The sequence below is a fragment of the Coturnix japonica genome, chromosome 1 (assembly GCF_001577835.2).
Source record: "Coturnix japonica isolate 7356 chromosome 1, Coturnix japonica 2.1, whole genome shotgun sequence".
In the NCBI taxonomy this organism is placed as follows: domain Eukaryota; kingdom Metazoa; phylum Chordata; class Aves; order Galliformes; family Phasianidae; genus Coturnix; species Coturnix japonica.
Window position 1 is genome coordinate 79,011,420 of NC_029516.1, and position 20,861 is coordinate 79,032,280.

The window sequence follows — 20,861 nt, forward strand, 5'->3', positions numbered from 1 at the left end:
CACTCTTTAAATGTAAAACATTATGATAAAATGTTCTGTAAGATTCTGTGGCCTGAACTACATCCAATTTACTAATAGTACTTATTTTCTTAGGTCTTCCTTTAAGAACAGGGATGCCTATATGCCATGCTGCTTACAAGCTCAATCTTCAAAATCAGGAAACAATTATCACATATCTGAAGCATTTTTGAAATAACTTCCCTACAGTAGAGGCTTAATTCTGCCAGTTTTTCATATTCCTTAATTATATGTCTGTGTTTGAATTATTATCAAGGTCATTCCACGCCCAAGGAGCATTTGTATGCTCACCTGATGATATTTTGTTAATTCAAACCAGCAACGCAGTTTCAGAAAAACTTGAAACTATACATTCAGTTCAGTCTGCGTTAGCCAATAAAGCCAAAAGCATTTTGGTGTTGTATCACTCAGCTTCCTGAGTTAAAGCTGAAGCTCAGTCTTCTAAAGGACAATTAAACAAAAGTTTGACAATAGAAAAATGTATCTGTATAAGCATGGCTGCGACACTCACCAGCTCCCTAATTTGTCAGTGAAGTGTTTGCAGGTGACTACATGATCTATATGTATAATCATACCAACTGAAGATCGCTGTTTATGATTGTTGTGGGATTTTTTCCATATTTTAAAAGAATAGTGATACTAGGAATTTTAATGGGAATTTTGGTTTTATGTACTTTAATTAGTCTTAATCTGAGCACGAAGACTTAAGTTGCACTGGCTGACTACTAAACAGCCTGTAAATAACCACTTGAATAGTAACTATAGGTAGTACTGGTTTGTTTAGATTTTTTTTTGGACTCTTTTTCTTGCAAAGTGCCAGTAGTTTAAGTGACCCAGGTGCCTTTCTACTTCACTTTGCTATACAGGTAGACTTAATGGGTGAAATATAAAAAAAAAAAAAAAATTCTAATTATTTTTAAAGTATTGCCAAAAGACTAATCATAAGTGTAAAACATGTCAAAGCTATTATATACTGCTGAAGGTTGAACAAATAATGAAGAAATAAAAGCAGGAAATTGTCTTTTCTAGAAACTTACATGTAATAATCAACAGAAATCTAAATGCTTATATTTTAATATTCCTACTACTCACTCCCATCCCTTCATCTCCCATACATGAGAATGACTAATTCATGCTCTTATTTGATGAATCACACCACTAGACATAGATAAATTTTTGGTATCTGTCCTAGCCTTGGATAAAGTAATTATTTTCAAATATCAGGTTTTCTTTATTTTGTTTGTTTCTTTCTTCACAGGTGGTATGTCTTAAGCCGGAAGAATATTGGAATTTTCCCTCTTTTAATGGCTGTTGATCCTGAGTTTCATTCCAATTTAGTGAAAGCAAAGGCTTTAGGAACTCATTACATTAACACTTGCATTATTATATATTTATCTGCAATTAACTCAAGATTGTCAATACATAGATTTTTAGACAAAATCACCCCAAAGCATTAATGTGTTTTTTTTTCTTTAAGATGATGCTAAATAAAAATATCAGACAAGTACCACAACATCTGAGATACATTGTTAATTATCCTTCTTGTGCTTAAGTGTCTAATAGTTTTTATTGGCATTTACAATATTTGTATTTTTATAACAGTTCATCTCCTTCCACATAAATATGTTGAAGTTATGATACTTACTAGTTTAACACTGCTGAAGCACAATGGAAAATTTAATTATTGCTTTAATCTTAAGTCATTCTGAAGAGGTTCATTTCAGATTGTTTTACCTACGATAAGAGAAATTGTTTCACTTGTCTTACCTAGGGGAAATCTTACCCTCTAGAGACCCAAATATTTAATTAATTTGATGAGCAGACAGCAGCTTTAAAACATTTATTGGTTATATCAGTAAAGACACCACTGTTGGAGTGGGACTAGGGACAGACAAATAAAAATATTGCTGATGCGAGACCTTCTTTGTAATAGTGGATCGAGAATGAAGCACAAACACTGAACATGAGGTGACTCACGAAGTAAAAGTAGCATGTTAGAGCCATCAGTTAACTTATATCCTTAACTGAAAAAGAGATAAGTTGAGTCTAGTTTTTATTATTGTTGACTCAATCAGTAACTGCAATTTTTGAGAAGTTGACATCAATATTTTTATGGTAAATAACCAGCCTCAGATGTTATCAATTTTGGGCTACCCCTCACTTTCTGTCTCATACATGGAGTTCTAGAGTTATGGCTTAAGACTTTCTTTATTGTAGATTCCCCACTCCTCTATCTACAAAAGTTTAATCTCCTTTCTCCCTAAACCTTGGTAAACCTCTTCAAACCAGAGTGCCTTACAGCTAATGTTACCACTCAAATCAACATTGCTTCTGCACAAAGTTTAGTTATTTTCCCATTATGCTGGCTTTTTATTTATTTTCTACTTGATTTACAGTACAAGAAACAATTGAACATTAGGAAAGAAACAGTGGCATTGAAGCTTTTAATCGATAGTATTCTTCTCCCTTTGAGCAAGTGGTAAACTTAAAGAAATACTTAACATATTATGCTGATCATCCCTGAATTTTTGACAATTAAACCAAAAAGCCTCCTGTACAGTTTGCTATTAGCAATGTCATTATTCTTGTTCCATTTAGGACAGACGGTATGTAAAAGGTGCTATATGTCTGTTCTTCTTGCTTTTGAGTGATTCATAGGAAGCATTCTATGCACCTGAGCTACAGCAAAATCTTCCTAATATATTATTATTTGTGTAGTACATACATAACCAAAAAGAATTGTTGAAGACCATATGGATTTCAGCAAGATTTTAAACACAGGTATTCATTTAGGTCAATTTCAGCTTACTATTGTGTTTTACATTAAATTCCATGCAGTTCTGCCTCCAAGCAGTTCTTCCCAGTGGCTGCCTGTGTAACTGACACCTTCAGTTCTTAAACTAAGTAACAACATAATTACCTCTGCCTGATAATTGAATTATTAAATCTATTTTAAAGCTCATAGAAAAAAAGTATTACAGCTATTTTTATTTGCTCTACATATCATAGACCTGTCATAGGACCACACTGTTCCCACATCTGATAAACAAGTGACTGCTACTTGCTGGGATGTGTTAGTCATGGGTAATACAACGCTAGATTTTCAAAAGCTAAAGGTTTATTTTGAGGCAATTTAACACAAATTATCTCAGATGTCTTAAAAGAAAGTCAGAGCTTCTCAGAAACCATAGTTACTCCTCCAATTTTCTTATGTCATTGGCTTCTGTTAGCTCATTTACTGTATTAAGGACACTACACAAGACGGACAAGAACTAGTAGCTCATAGTTTAAATAGATAAAAAAAAACAACAGGATTGGTACGCAAACTGCACTGTTTCAGGTACCTGTTAGCATTACACCTCCTCTGTCAGCCTCCCTGCACTGCAGGTCACAGAATCCTGCAGTGTAAGTCTGCTTCTATCCAGAGCTGAACCATACTTGCTTCTTGGAAATTACAGCTTCTTAAAGAAGCTGAGGTCAACCTTTCATTACACCTAAGATCTCTTCAGACATGAATGGCAGCACCCTCCTACTCTGTGGAGCATTTATCAAGTGAGGCTTTCCAGGTGTGAACAAGGAGTTTCAACTAAATTATTCATGACTTTAAATGAAGTCTTCATTACTTATATCTCAAAAGCAAACAGCATTGTTCTTCTTGAGGTCTTTTCCTCAAGCTTTCCCTCAAAGTCACTAATAAATGGGAAGAAAATAAAATTGAAGATGATACGTTATTTTCTTCTATTCAGTATGTTTCTAGTAAGAACTGATATACTACTCAGTAGTCTTCTGAAATCAGAGAGAAGATGCTCTTGAAAGCCAATGAGAAGCTTTATGATAAGCACAGCAAGCCATGGTTTTAGAGGAACCATGTATAATTTTCAGTCTCTAAGCATATTACAAAAATAAACTAACAATTAACATAAAATACCCCCACGTGGAAAAGTTTCCACATATTTCTTTTGACGTAGCATTGGTTTCACTCTGTCAAAGTAAGCCTTTTTACACCTTTACAGCTATACAGACAAAAGCATACAAACAGTGGCTCAAAATGATAAAAAGTCTAACACCAACACTCCTCCCTTCTAGCTTCAGAAAAGCAATAGCAAAGAACAGAAAGCATTAACTTCGCGCTGAAGAAAACACATCAAGAACAACAACCCCCATACCCCAGTTACAGTAAGATGTTTTAACATACCATCTGCCCACTTCAAAACAGAAAAGCATCAGTTAGTACATAATTTCTCACTTACAGGATAAAACGTAGCAGTTATTCCTACACATGATAATAATTTACATCACTTTTGAGACTTCAAAAGTGAAACGTTTGTGATTAAGGAGTCACATAATTCTGTACGCTTGTTGGTGATTCTAGCTATAAAACTGCACCTTTGCCTTTAGAACTAAAGACATGAGGGACCCCATAACACTATCAGAGAGATTTTTGTCCCTAACAGCTTTAGCATCATATGGTACTTTATGACAGGTACAGGCAGCCACACAAGAGACCTTTGAATCTTGTTCTACAGTGCTTTATTTCCTCTTAATAAGAGTTTCCTCCACACTGCTGTTCTCGAAAACCTCCCCTCACTCACACAATTGAATAAGGAGTACAGTTGATAAGGGATCACAGCAGCACCTGTAACTATTACTCTCCACAGACTCTGAACCATCTGAAGAGCTAGAAATAGTTCTCACTGAAGTGAACATTCATATCCTGAACTCCACAGTAATTATGTAGATAAGAAGCAAACTCCTATCCTGTTATCGGTATAAGGTACCATGCTGCTATACCAATATTTAAAGCATCTTAAAAATATATATAATTCATATTCAGGCAGTAGTTTTCGTTGTTTAAACAACATTTCTAAATTCTGCTAATAAATTTGGAGTCTCACAGTCTTGTCTATCACATGATACTGAAGGGACATTGAGAAAAACATAAAATTTAGCCTTCATTATTAACAGCCTCTTTTAAATGAGGAATTAGTTAAAAACTGTGTTTCCTAAGCTGGAGAAGAACTCCATGTCAAAAGCAAGTTCATATTTTGTAATTTATGTATATTATGTAATTTTGCATATTAGTAACTTTTCTTCCAGAACCAACCATAATTGCTTATTATAATTCAAAAAACATTAAGTGATGCAACCATCCAAACGCTAAAAACATATTGGTCAAACCTTTTTCCATAAAGCATTAAAATTTTTTCTGTAATGCAATCTATGAACCCATTTAGAACAAATATCTAAAGAATTCAAAGACTCAGGATACAAAAAATTCTTCCTGACCTCTTAAAAGCAACAGAAAACTCCATAAAGGCTCACTGATGAAGCACATGGGGAAAATAGATTTCTCTTAATTCTAACATAAGTCCTCATTTTACCATCCATACTTCCACAATAACATGGTAGTGCTAAGTAATAGTCATGCAGTGTATTCCTCTGATTCCTCAGCAATTAATTCTATACCACCTCAATGCAGTTAGAACACTGCTAGGATTTTCAGAAAAGTATGATATCCATGTCATGTTATGCCATTCTCATACAAGATCATTCTCTCGCGCAAGAGGATGAACATTAGGGGATTTTTTTCTCTTACTTAACTTTTAAATCTTTGGTCAGTACCAATTCTAATGCAAGTCTAACAAAGTGACAAAGAACTTGAGGTTAAAAATTATTAGAAGCTTGAATGTAGGCATCAGCTAAATGTTTAATTCATACTGAACAATATTTGAATGAATTTTCAGTCGGACCATTCAGGAAAATTAAACAGTTACTAGGCTAAATAGCTAGGAGCAAATAGAGAAAGCATGTGAATCCAATTAGTTTCTAAGCTTAAAGAGAATGCATTTGAAATCTGAATTCTTACCCAACTCAACAAACATGACCCTCTGGGACTTCCTGGAGAAACAGGCAGGAGGAAAAGCATTCAGTTATGCAGAGTAAGAAGGGAATTGCTTACTTTAAAAGTGCATGCATGCACTTGTGTATATATATGCATTCTAACGTTTCCATTTCTTTTTCTTGTTTGTTTAAAGCTTGCTAAGTGACCAGCATATTGTGGTGCTAATTCTTGTTCTTTGAAAAGTGTCTGAAAAGTAGTCAGGTTGTTGGTAAGAGGCATTTGTCTGAAAGTCACTCATTAACATGCAGCTCTTACCTCTCTTTTGTAGCATCGAACTGTTCAGAGCAGATTGAGTTTTTTCAGGTCACAACTCTATACCTAAAAATGAAGCATCATCTTATCAATTATCAGTTTTTTAATTATGTTTTACAAAACAAAGGGCAAAATTTGCTTACTCCTGGTCAGAACTAAGATCTTTAATATCATACAAATTTACTGATTTTTCACTGTTTTTCAACCAAAAATTATACATATAAAAATGTGCTTGTAGAAAGCACTGTTCATACTTCTGCTTGGGAAGGCTTAAAGATTGAAATAACAGCTCTTCACATGTATTAGTAATAAATTGAACTCCATGTACTGAGACAGTGATATGACATTAAAAAAAAACAAAAAAAACTTTTGTCTAGCATCAAAATTTGGAAGACTATTTTGCTAGTATTAAAAGTTTAACAAGTTTGGGAACCAATCATACAGCACCAAGTTTTTATTATCTCCAGATTTAGTGCTCAGGTTAAACACTTCCTCAAAAGTAGTTTTTTGATTGATCAAAGCTTATTTTCCCCATAAAATGACCATAACAACCCCCCAGCCCTTCTCCAAACATGTGCAAGTGTTTCCCCCCACCCCAGCATGCAAATCCATTTCCATTCATGCTCCTCAAGGACCAGTGCAATTGTAGCTTGGGTTAGCAGATCATACTTAAGTTAGTAGAAGTGGATATTTTCATGGAGAAAACAATGACTTTGAAGAGACTTCATGGATGATTTTCAAAACCAGTTACACAACTAACCAGCATAGCTACAAGTTCTGCCTTTTTTGAATATATTTCAAGTGGCAACATCAACAAGTGGAAGCATTGCGTTTGCCACTGAAAGTTCAAAGGTTGTTTTGCAAACCTTAAAATACTATAGTTATATCAGCTTATAACAGAATTTACAAGAACTGCAGCAGAAGGACAATGTGTAATGTTAAATCCACATTCCTCAAAATCATTTCTGAAAAGCAGAAATGAGGAGGAGGCAGAAAAGTTCTGTCTGAGTTCTGAATACAAGTTTAAATGATTCTGTAGAAGTTTCCAACACTTCAGTAGAGTAACTAGATGCAGACAAAGGAACAAGTTTTGAGTCTATATTAGAGATAGATCAAAACAAAACATACACATAAATCTTTTTCCTCGTCTCACCCAGACTTATTATGTTGTCAACAGTAAGTTGTTGGTTGTTTTTTTGTTGCTGTTGGGTTGTTATATTTTTTTGTATTTAATTATGCATTTAAGAATAATTTAAGTACTTCATCTTGACTGAAGTCACAGAATCAGTACCCAGTGACATCTTACTTCACCTCCTATATGGAATCCAACAGTATTTTAGCACTACCTTGAAAAGGTCTTAGAAAGCCACATGTTTGTTTCTTGTGTCATACATGACAGTTTCCCTTTGTTGTTTGCTCATTGTATTTACCTCTTCCTGCATACATTTTTGCCACAAGCTTCAAAATGCACATTATGTTTCACAGAATCAAAGTTGTCTTTATAACAATTAGGAAATCACACTTGACAACTAATTTCTAAAGAAACAAAGTGTTAATTTCACTCCCTTCACCTCAATTCAACACTTTGCTTATCGTCATTACATACTCAGCGCTGGTGAGGCTGCACCACCAGTACTGTATTCAGTTTTGGACCCTTCAGTTATAGGTCTCGGGCACAAGTCTTATAAGGAGCAGTTCAGTCTGGAGAAGAGGAGGCTCAGGGGAGACCTTACAGCTCTCTACAGCTGCCTTTAGAGAGGTTGGGGTGAGGTGGGGGTTTGGCCTCTTCTCACACATATCTAGCAACAGGACTAGTGGGAATGGCCTCAAGTCACATATGGAAGGGATTCAGGTAGGATGTTAGGAAAGATTTATTCTCTGAAAGAGCGATCAGACACAGGAACAGCCTGCCCAGGGTGATGGTTGAGACACAACCCTTGGAGGTATTCAAAGAATATTTAAATGTGGTACAAAGGGATATGATTTAGAAGGAAAATATTGGTGGTGAGTGGATGGTTGGACTGGATGATCTTGGAGGTCATTTCCAACCCTGAAGACACTATAATTCTGTTGCCATTGGGCTATTAACTGACCCAAGTGATCATTTAAGCTTGTGCCTCTTAGACACGTCACTGTTTTCTCTCTCTTGTTTTGGAGAGAAAAGGGCAACCATATTCACAAGCCTAGGAGAAACATTCAATTGCTCAGAGAACACCACTGCATCACACATCAAGGTAGACACATTCCCTTCCAACAGTCAACCTGACATTTAGTCCATTCTCCAAGCAGCTTGATACACACAGTCTTGGTCAGTCTGTTCTGGACTGCCTCCTACCGACCCTCTTTTAAGGTTTAGCTACAGCTGTCATTCTGTCCCAGTCCACAAGGAACCATAATCATAGAATCTCATTTGATGACTCAGAGGTCATCAAATCCAACCACAGTCACATCACATTACCCTAATTAATAGCCCTCAAATAAATTATGTTCCTGAGCACTACATCCAAATAGATTTTAAATACATCCAGGGACAGTGACCCAACCACTTCCCTGGGAAGCCTACTCCAGTGCTTAACAACCCTTTCTGTAATAAAGTTTTACCTGACATCCAACTTAAACTTACCCTGGTGCAACTTAAGGCCATTTCCCCTTGTCCTGTCACCAGTGAGAAGAGACAAACCCCACTACATTCACCTTTCAAGTATTTGAAAAGAGCAATAAGTTCTCCCCTCAGCCTCTTCTTCTCCTGACTAAACAGTCCCAGTTCCTTCTCTTGATCCTCACTGGGCATGTTCTCCAACTCCTTCACAAACCTTATTGCCCTTCTTTGGACCTGCTCCAGAATATCAACGTCCTTTCTGCATTTAGGTGCCAGAACTGAACACAGTACTCTACATGAGACCTAACCAGTGGGGTGAGCACAGGGGCAGGATTACTTCCCCAGTCCTGCTCACCACACCATTCCTGATACAAGCCAGGATGCCATTGGCTTTCTTGGCCACCTGAGCACACTGCTGGCTCATATTCAGCCAACTGAATATCAGCACATCAAGGTCCTTTTCTGTCAGGCAGCTCTCCAGTCTCTCCTCCCCAAACCTGTAGGGTTGCCTAGGGTTGTTACAACCAAAATGCCTGACACTTGACCTTATTGGAACTCATACACTTTACCTTGGTCTACCGACCCAGTCGATCCAGGTCCCTCCACAGTTCCTTGCTACTCTCCTGCAGGTCAGCACTCTCAACTCATGTTGCCCATGAACTTAACCACCCTGGACTACAGACAGATATTCTCCCATCTCAGTTACTTATAACAGTAAAAGTAGTTTCTTTCTGCTGTATTTCTTAAGAAACCTGTTTTAGGTGATCTAATAGTAGCATAAGAATTACTTGTTTCTCTAATCCTATTTAAAGAGTTTGTACATCCATTCCAAGCACTGGTTTGAAAAAAAATCAGCCATAAAATTAAATTTGAAAGATCCCTTTCAGCTGACAATAAGTAGTAAGTTATTTTTCCCTTCATTCCTTTAAAAATACTGTGGACAAGATATAAATTAAATACCATTTCTGCTTATTTCTCAGGAGTTGAACTGCTGGTACTGTCTCAAGGATCAATAGTAATAGAATCTTTGGTTCCTCAAAGCAAGACATTTTGCTACCCACATTCCTTTAGATCTCCTGACAAATAACATTCAAGGAATGTTTTCTCTTGAGTAAAGAATGTCTTATTACAAGACATTTCAGAACCCTTCACTTCATATAATTCTAAGCTCTCTGCCAGACTCTCCAATTTAAATGCACATTTGGATTTAAAAAACAGTCGAAACAACAGAACAAAACACACAAGATAAGTCTCACAACTCAATTCCACATGAAACAACACTTCCCAGATTTAATTTAGGCATCACATTTTAAAAAAATGCAAATGTTTTCAGCCCTCCTTCCTTCAATTTAGAGGAAGTTAACTAGCTCAGAGCAAATAAGTACCAGAATTGTGTATTGCAACAGAATAATTCCTTCCTGGTTTTTACACTTACACAAGGAATAGAATAATTTACAGAAGACAAGAAGTAAGAGCCAGGTTTCAGGTTTGTTTTTTTTCCCCCTGCTATTCATCAGCACTGCTTTCTGCCAAGATCTGGCAGCTGGCATAAAAGGTGGAAACACCTGTTTAGTTCCTGCAGATGAAAGAATCTATTTTCTCCTTTGGGAATTTTGCATCTCTGTAGCGTGACCCCAAGGCCCCTTAAGCATAAGTCATATGTTTTATTTCAAGGAACAGGTGTGACCCTGTAGCCTTCTCTCTTCAAAGACCACAGTGGACACAACAAACATAGAAACTTGACAAAGTTACAAGGTTTACTTGGAGGTTTACTCAGTGCTATTCAAAGCTTATTTAAAACTAGCAGATGTGTATCTGCTTTCCTAGGCTTTCATGATCAACTCTAATACTGGAAAAAAATAAAATAAAGAAATCAGGAGAGATTCACAGACAAAAAGTATCCCTTAAAACCATGGCCAAAAATACTAAAGAGGACTTAAATTATTGCTCTTTCTTGGGGAATGACTTATTTATAGCACAAAATATGCTTCCTGGAGAGTTTTCTCTTGTTTGCAAGCAGAATGCAGAGTCCTCAATTTGTCTGTAGTAATGTTACCAAGGAGATCGGGCTTCAAGTGTTTAACTTGAAATGCTAACAATGAGAAGATAAAGAACTACTTATGCTATTATAACAGCCTATGTCAATAAAATACTATGGCAACATTTTAAGAAGTCTATATGGCTCACCTGAAGAACTGATGGAAGTATTAGAATGGAAGTCTAGAAAACACAAGTTCACTTTGATGCACTTGGAGAAACAGTCTACAATAACAGATGTTTTAACAGATAGTTCCAATCAGTTTTACAATACAAACTAACAGATCTGGAGAAGAACAATTTATTCCAAGGCATAAATTAACTGTGTTGTTCTTTCAGATAGAAGTGTCCTAATGCATGAATCCAGTGCTATTGGATGACCCAAACTATCAACAAAAGCTCCATTCATTACTCTTTTTTTTTTTTAAATCAAGATTCTGAATGGTCTTGCTACATCTGAGATACCTTCATCTTTTAAGGAGATAATATTTAACAAGCATGCTTAAAACAGTCTATTATTTCAGGAAAACGTGTCTAACTAATCTTCTGACTAATCTTAAGTTGAACAAGTTAAAGCTAAGTTTTCTTCCAGTGCAGAGCAATTTTATATTACTTTACATGCTTAGAAACAACATCAACTATACTATTCATACTTATCGCAAGTTTTTGTGCCAAAACAAGATTTAAAAGATATTTCCATAAAGACTCATATTCTGTACTGTTAGTGAGACTCTTGCAGAAGGAAGGGGCACACGCTTCCAGTACTGAAATAATTATATTTGCAAGTTGCCAAACAACTTTCAATGCCCCTTTCTAGTAATCTCCAGACGTGAATAATATGTTTCCATCCTGAGAAGGAAATCAAGTTTTAAAATCTAGGATTAACATCTACCACACAATGATAGCATGTATTTACAACAGAATACACAGATGTAACTTGTAAAATATGTTGGCTTATTTTTAAAGCTTTAATATTCATAAATGAAATAAATTTCTCTTGGGACTGAGAGACTGTGTATAAATAGTGGCTGCAGTCCCACCATGTGTCTTGCATTTCTTCCATAGTGGTAAGACTGCATTTTAAGAAATAGCTTGACAGCTGTTTCAGCCTCCCTATCTGGTTTCAAGATAGTTTGTATCATTTCTGTCATTAAAGCACCTATTTGTCTGTTGTAAACAGCATCCTTACAGACAGAATATATACATTACAACACACTTATTTGAACATATATACTGTCTACTATATGTGCACTGGTACTTCACTGCAACTTTTTTTAGTAGCTGTAACACAACTATAATGACAGCCTCAGACTAACATCTATGTACAGCATACATAATTGTATCCTAGTTGAAAGGTCTGCAGGAAGAGAAGCAATTGTCACCCTATATCAGAATCATCTGATCATACAATGTGAAATACTCTTTCCAAATCATTGTTGATTGATAGAATGAAGTAAAGGTGAGACAGCATGAAACTAACGAGTAATGTCACAGGACACGGAAACAAAGCTGAACACTATGTGGGCAATACTTTCAAAGTTTTGCTTCACCACTGATCATTTTGATCTAGCAGTTTCCACAAGTGCTACAAAACTCCAACAGCAAGAAAAATGACAACCTTGAACACAACACCCTTTTCCACACCCCTGGGTGTGTTTTTGCCTTTTACATTTCCTTCAGTGAAAAATCTGAAAAGATTTTGCATAGTTTCATCAAATATTAATTATTAAATATTATAATTGACTAGACATTTGTAAGACAAGTGTTGGTGATGTATATACTTTTACAGAACTATAATAAGCATCAAGTAAATTAAAAGAAATTTCAGCCTAGTCAAGTGATCTGACTATGCCTGATTAGTCAAGGACCTATGTTAAGAACAAAAGGAGAATGGTATCTGAATATTAGACTTAAATTAGCAAGTTGTTACTTTCTCTCACATAGCAACAAAACATGACAGCATTACAAGACAAATGCCAGGCTGCACATTATTAGCTCAAGTATCATTCCAGTCAGACCCCTACTACATGGAACTACTGCATATTTTAAAAAACCATAAAGGGACATACATGAGTATAAGGCTATGTTAACTTCCAAGTGGTTGAAATCATCTGGAACAAGAGTGGGCTCAATTTCAATTTTACTCTTACCACCTAGAAACCCTTTTCAAATACTATAGTTCCAATTTGTTCACTGACTAAATTCTGACAGTGGATCACAGTACAGATCTTCCACGTCCTGTATCAATTATGCTAGCTATCATGCACACAAGATTTAGAATTCCAGCATTATGAGCCAACATGCTGTAAAATAAATACATTTCCATATATCAGTTTCGACATTTAGTAAAAGGGAAGAGAAGGAAAATTTAACTGTCCCAACCATACAAGTATCTACAAAATGTGCTTTTAAGGTCTTCATCTAAAGATCAGAGTTCCTGATACCTTTTAGTTTCCAGCAATTTGTGATAGACTTGATTAGTGACAGATTTTACTTCCACAAATACATGGATTAAAAAAAAAAAAAGCAACAATTTAACTGTCAAACTAAGAAAAAGAAAGATTCAGTGTTATCTGAATATAAAAGCATCCAAGAGCAAAGAAATTTAAAATCAGCATCTGCATTTCCAGTGCAAGACTCCCGTGTATAGGCTGCAGCAAGAAAATCAACTACAGTGACTCATTCAAATTAGAGCAATGTGAATATTGCTCTGCTTCCTTCTCATTAGTCAAGCCCAGATTAACAAGGAGTTAGTATCTGAAGAGTTTCCACATTGCTATCAGACAGCTGGCACAAAGAATAAAATTTCTTTTGTGAAAATTCAAGCACTGTTTAGTCATCTAAATCAAGTAAATGAGTTGCAGCTCACTTGCTCATTGTAAGCCCTAGCAACTCTTTTATTGAGTCAAATTAAGTATCTCATCAACAGCAACTGTCAACAAATTATTAAGCAAAATAAAAAATCCAAAACGTTATAGAGTGTACGTACATAAAAAGCACACAGGTACATAGAAGGATCTCTGGTGGAACCACTTCTACTTCCATGCTTGGTTAAAGTTATATCTAAATTATTTTAAAAGTGCTTATGCATGATATTACCTACTTTACATATTTAACAGTGTCATATTGAAGTACCATCTGGTCTTGTCCACTTCATAACACCAGCCAGAGGACCAATATATTTCCTTCCCACCTCCCCCCCACCCCCTTCCAGGGTGTTCCAGGTTATTCTGTCAATACACAAGTTAATTGTGTTTCAAGAGCTCAGGAAAAAAGAAAGTACTTATTCGTGTTAACAGCAACTAACATGAAGTATAGTACAAGTTTATTTTCCAGCATTATATTACAGTCTAGAATTTCTCCTGTAACTGGTCAATGGTTAGCATGTTCAGCTTCATACCCCATACTACAGACTGAATCTATTGCTCTAATTAGTTGCTAGCTGGGTAAACTACAGGCTACACTGAACTGAAGAAAATTATGGTAGTTCACTAATACCCAGCAGTAACACACACTAATCCTATTACCAACATCTTGACAAAAATCAAATGAATGAGAGTCCAATTATTTTAATTGGTTATGCAGAGGAGAAAGAAAAAAAAAAAAAAGGAAACAATGTCAAAAGCTATTAAACCAAAACTATTTAAAAATATTTACTGAATTGGCAAGATTTCGCATTCACATAAAACATCAAACAAGAAAGCGACTGCAGACATAGCCCTTGAAAGGTAGCTGGATTTCTGGCTTTCAGTTTTCTGTTTGTTAAAACAGTTCTGTCAGACAACAGTTAGTTCACTCCCAACATCTAACCCAGGATAGGATTTCATAACACCATGCTATTTATCTGGTTATCATGAAAACATCCAAGTCCCTCTTATTCCCTATGACTCCGGGCAGACTGAGCCAGTTCTTTCTATTGGAGGTACAAAGTTCACCCCAGTGAACTGCAACAGCACCATGTAGATCTAACACATCATTACAGTGCTTTCCAGCTTTGTTTAGAGGATCTAACTCAAATACAAACAACACTACACTGGACAAATATAGGAAGCTAGTAGCTTTAGCAGTTCACCTGGAGTAGCAAGATTATTTATCAAGCTTTCGGTTCCTCTTCTGAAAAACTACGTTCATTCTACACACATCACATGCAGTCTGTTCTTTTCAGTAGGGTGCCGCATAGCACGAACATGCAAGCTGAGAATTAACCAAGTTGCCTTCAGTGTGTTGAGTTCATACAATGGTAATAAATTCTGGGCCACACCAGTGTGTGTTTAAGGTGTGTAACAAGTAATTAAGTAACAAAAAAATTAAAACAATGGATAGTAACTCAACACATCACTGTTGGGTAAACATTTAATGTGCAAAACAGAGAGACAAAAAAAAGAACCCAATGTGTCATCACCTTGGTACTTGTAAATCTGAATTCAACTTCCTGCTTCTTACACCACTCTACTAATTTGGGATCTATTGAATTTTGTCCATAACAACTGCTCTTGATAGGAAGAAGACCTATTTAAGCATCACCCCTAGGTAAAACTCTTAGTCTGTGTTAGTGATTACTTAAAAGAGAAGTTGCCTATACAATGTACTTATCACTTGCATATTTATGAAAGCCGGCATAGAATCTTACTGCAATTTTGTGTTAAGATGTCAGAGGGAGAGCAGATTATTTTCAAATACTGAAAGCTCAATAATACCACTTTTTCTGTTCTTTTGTGATATCAAGGCTGCTATTAGATCAGTGGAATGCATTAACTGGGCAAAAAGAAAAACCCTCACAGTGGGATTCAGTGCCACTGAAACCAAGCAATAAATTACGCACTAGGAAAGTTGGTTTACAGTTCCCCACACATCTCCTCTAATCATACACTGAGCCTGCTGGAGCAAGCATTCCTTGGGCATATTCTTTTACTATGACCAGTGGATGCATCAACCCCTTAAGACCTTCTATGCAAAAAAATTTCATCTACAATCTGAGAGAGCATCTGAAACCCAACTGGTTGAGAATTTTGACTAAATATGTATTATAAATTTGTTGTATACTCCACACTGCTAATTATGGATTCTCTGGGAGAACATCACAGACAATTCAAGCTTCTTCAGCCATCAATAATCCGTTCTCCCACCTGCTACCATTAACCAAATGTGCTAACAACCTCAGATACCATGTTGGCTATTGGTACACAAAAGGGTAGGGAAAGGTCTAATATTCCTATGACAGTCCTCATGGAAACACTTAGAATTAAATCTGTTAGACATCTCTGTTGCATGATTATCCTTGTTTCATCACTTGGCTCTAGGTGGTTACAACTATTGGTAAGCTTTAGCAGTAAGCATTTTTGTTTGAAATCCTCATATAGAGACTCCAAAAGCAAGAGGAAAATTTAAGTCCTAAGAAGCAAAATAATATGGAGAAACAAGTTCAGTTGGAGTGGAGATACACTCTCTGCTGCCATTTCAAAGAAAAATTTCTATTTGTTTGTTCCTTTCACAGCACACTCAAATGCCTCTCAGCATTCACAGGTCAGTATCACACTAGCAGAAGCTTTCAGCTGCATTCTAATTTTTCCCATGAACATCAGTTCTCATAGACTGTATTTCTGTTTTCATAGTATAACTGATCAAATTCAAACTTAGAAAATGCACTTCTTCTCTAACATTCTTAGTGAACACCTAAGAAAATTACAGGCAAGTAATTTTGCAGCCTGCAATCAATAACAATTGTGCAGCCAGTAGCACATTAATGATCTTATTCTTCACAGTCACTGCTTACAGGGAGCCTGTAAAAATAACTACTAGTACTAGTTCTACACCATTTAGAATTTGTCTTATAGTAGATGGGAAAAGTGCTGGTATACAGAAACCTAAGGTGGGTGGAACTGGGAGGGAGGGGCACAAATAAGGACTGAGAGAAGAGATAATTGTCTTAATGAGTAACTTGGTTGAGAGAAAATATCTTAGGATAGGCAGAATTGAAATGACATCACTTATTAGAGAGCAGCCTAAGAATTCATGAACCTAAATAGAGGTAAAGTTTCCATATGTCTTAGAAAAGTTATTTAGCAATTATCTCCAACACTGGAAAATAAATGTACCTGCCTGCAATCAGGAAGTGCTTGAAGTTCCTAAAACAAAGCTTAAGAAAAAAGGAAATGTTCCATGTTATTAACCCTAGACATTTTTCCCACATGGCTGCTTTTACTTGCACAAAGTAGACATATTTTACAACAACTATACTGACTCTAGATGTTCATCTCATCATTTGCATTGATATTCCTGTGAGTCTGAAGATATCGCTAAGTGCTATCATGTAGTGCTTTAGGCTTGGAACATACTTAGACCTAGGCAAGCATTAAATAGAAAGCTTTTTTCAGCTTAAATTGAGAAAGAACAGTTTGAAATTACCTTATCACTATTTTCTATCTAATATAAAAACTTTAGTCTATAAATAGAATTGTGACTGTTAGATATTAAGGCAGTTAATAGAGCATACCTCAGGACAATACGATCACTATGAATTGATTGCCTTTCTTTGCCTTCCATAAACAAAGATTTCCTATATAAACCTCCTCCAGAAACAACATCTAATCAATAATTAATACCTTAAATTAATAAGAACACTCAAGATTGAAGATAAGCTAAAAAAATTACTTTCAAAGTATCATACACAACTGAAACTTTTCTTAAATGGCATATACTTTCCTACAGGCTTGAAGCAGCAATTTTAAACACTCACGCGCATCTTCAGAGTAGAACAGGGTTTTCAACAGCCCTATGTTATCTTGTGCACTTAAACCTTATAAGACCTAAAAACTCAATAACCTATGTAAAGAAATGCAAAATTCATACACCACATAACTTTCATTAACTTATTTATGTAGCACTCCTAGATATTTTAATTTCTTTAGATACAAAATTAAGAGCGTTGTTTTTCCATTTCCTTAAACATTACCCTTATGTTTCTTCCTATAACACAGAAAAACAGGAACATAACTTAAAAGTTAATTAGAAGATTTTACAGGTTTCAGCATACTTATTTTTTTATTTTTAATCAGATGCTCAAATCAGCATGCAGGTACCACAACCTTTTTTCAGTAGTTGGATTCATATGCTAATTAAGCAGAAATTATATAATTTCAACGGCAAAGCTTGAGAGGTGATGCCCCATGTTTATGTAAGGAAAAGACTTTACATCTTATGGGCACTGTCTTCTATCACAGCTTGTTCTTCACATAGGTGACAAATACAAACTGCAATATTTAGATAAATACATTTTTAGGTTGATTTCAAACAGCAGAAGTTTGATGAGACATCATTTCTTCTAAAGGGCCTTTGGAATTGCTTTAAATATCCCCTTATAAAGGCCACTCAACTTTCTTTTCTTCCTACAATCCATCATACAAGTAAGTAAAAGCTCATTTCAGATCTTTGCAGATCAATGCTGTTATGCAACACCTGATTAGGCAGCATATTCAGCCTGAAGAAGCCGTATGCTCACAAAAGCTCCCTACAGGTCTAAAAGCAGCTGAACTTGTTAGAGCTCTAACTAAATCACATACCTGAAAGAATTCTAAGGATCTAGCTTTGTGACTGAGGCTCTAAGTATTAAAAAGCACTGCACTCACGAGTACTCCATTTCTACACTTTCAGTTCAGCTTCATAACAACCTATAAGAAAAACAAACTAAAAAAATACATCTCTTGGAGTTTAGAATAAAGGTTTCTATAAGGGAAATCAAATAGTAGTACTCATCTCAGAGATTTCCTCAGAAAGAAATAATTAGGCTGAAGTCTTCCTTAAGATCATGAATAAAAATCCTGCTGAACAGAAAGATTTCCTAGAAAGGGCCACAGGACAAAAAAAAACAAAAAAAAAAACCAAAAAAACAGTCAGCCCAAGATGTAAACACTTATTCCCCATCAGTAAACTTTCAAATGCCTGAAAAACAAATGTTTCACAATCACTTCCTCACATGCAAGAACAAAAGAAGTTGATAACAGTGCATCCTGAGAAGCCACAAGCACCATAGAGAAATAGTAAGTAACAAATAAGAAAAACAAGCTCACACTTTCCAGTATTCAGTGACAATACAATAGGAGTACAATCTCTGTCCAGATATTGCTTCCTTGTCTGCTCTCCAGTCAAATGAACAGTTGGAATAATGCAAGAATAGCTACATAAAGTCAGAATAGTAATGTACAGTTCAAATAATACAGGAATAGTCATAAATCAATAACCAGAAAGTATCTATGGGAAAAAGCTCATAAACTCCGAGACCTTCAGACAAGATACAAAACACTGAACAATCCAGAAAGAGATGCAGCCTGAGTGGTGGTCAGCCTCTAAATGAAATCTAGGAGAGGTAGAGTGAAGCTCTACCTGTTCTGGGACCACAGGTGAAGGTATTTCACCTGTGCTCCCACAGCTGACTCAACACTTGCCTCAGATGGAATAATCAGAGGTTCAGGCTGTGATTAACAGTTCCCCATACATCTGCCAACCCTTAAGCGAGAGTGGGTCAAGCACAGGGCCACAAAGATGGTAAAGGACCTAGAGCATCTCCCCTATGAAGAAAGGTTAAGAGAACTGGGTCTGTTTAGCCTTGAGAAAAGAACACTGAAAGGGGACCTGATCCAGGTCTATGAATATCTGAGGTGTGGGGGCACAGTGGTGGGGCCAGACTCTTTCAACAGGTGTAGGGATCCTGTTTAGCAGGGGGGTTGGATTTGATGATCTCTGGAGATCCCTTCTAACCCCTACAATTCTGTGATTCTGTGAAACAATGGTGGTCTTACCTAAAGTCTGAAAACCAAAATTTCTTCCCTCCTAATGGCTGTTAAATGATTCTTGGAATCAAGAAATAGTGTGGCTAACAGGAACCCATGTCACTTTCTAGATTACTTCCTTCATTATGCTATAACAGAATGGTGGCACATGTGAAGGACTGTATAGAGAAGGAAGAAATGAGTGTTACTTTGGCTTACAGATCAACACTTTTTACTTCTCTCTCCAGTTAAAAGCATGGGAACAGTTACTGTCTTTGGCCTAGCTGGTGGTTTTTAGTTGTTTTGTATTTGCTTAGTTGCTACAGAATTTTTGATGAATGGGAGGAAAGTCAGCTGCAATGACATTGGTTTACCCCACCTTAAGTCAGATTAATGTATTTGTGTTACTTTTTTTCTGTGCTGATGTCAGTGCCAGCTCTGCAGAAAAGGGGGTCCTGGCCACGCCTTCACCACGAACCTAAGTTACAAAGCCCAAAATAATGTCTAATGAACATAGTCAAGCTTAAAGCTGGCTTCTGCGATTGTTAGTCTCAGCTTGCCATCCACCAGTGTCCCAAAGCTGATGCATTAGTTTCACCAAAAGAAGGGCACATATACCACAAGTTTGGTTTGTTTTTTAATTTTTATTAATTTTTATAATTTTTATAAAATTTTATAATTTTTATAAAATTTTATAAATTTTTATAATTTTTATAAAATTTTATAAATTTTTATAATTTTTATAAAATTTTATAAATTTTTATAATTTTTATAAAATTTTATAACATTTTAGAAATTTTAATTAAATTTTTATTAAAACACATACATTGATGGAATATCAATGTATGTGTTTTAATAATATGCATGTTCTGATCTACATTAACTATATTTAACTATTTAACTATATTTTCAGCGTGGACAAAGATGATTCTTCTTCACTGCATGTGGTCCCGGCACCTAAAAGGCATATGTAGAAATGCCGGTGGCTACCAGGATATGGGTCTAGCTGTCTCTGTCTCCTGGCTGCTCGGATAGATGTCTTCATGGTCTTGCTGTACTCCAAACGCTGCCTTAAGTAAGCAGCTTCTTTTGAAATCCATCAGATGTAGCCTGCGGTAGCGGCTGTTTCCCAAAGAAGTCTCTGCTGCATCGCATCTCTGCGGCCTCCTCGTGCTTCTGCTATCAACAGCCCCTGCCTACTCAAAGGACAGAGATGTGTCCAAGTCCTCTTGCTGTACCCTGAGCCTGAGCTCAATCCAGAGGACTCTGCAAGAGGTGGTTGTCAGCC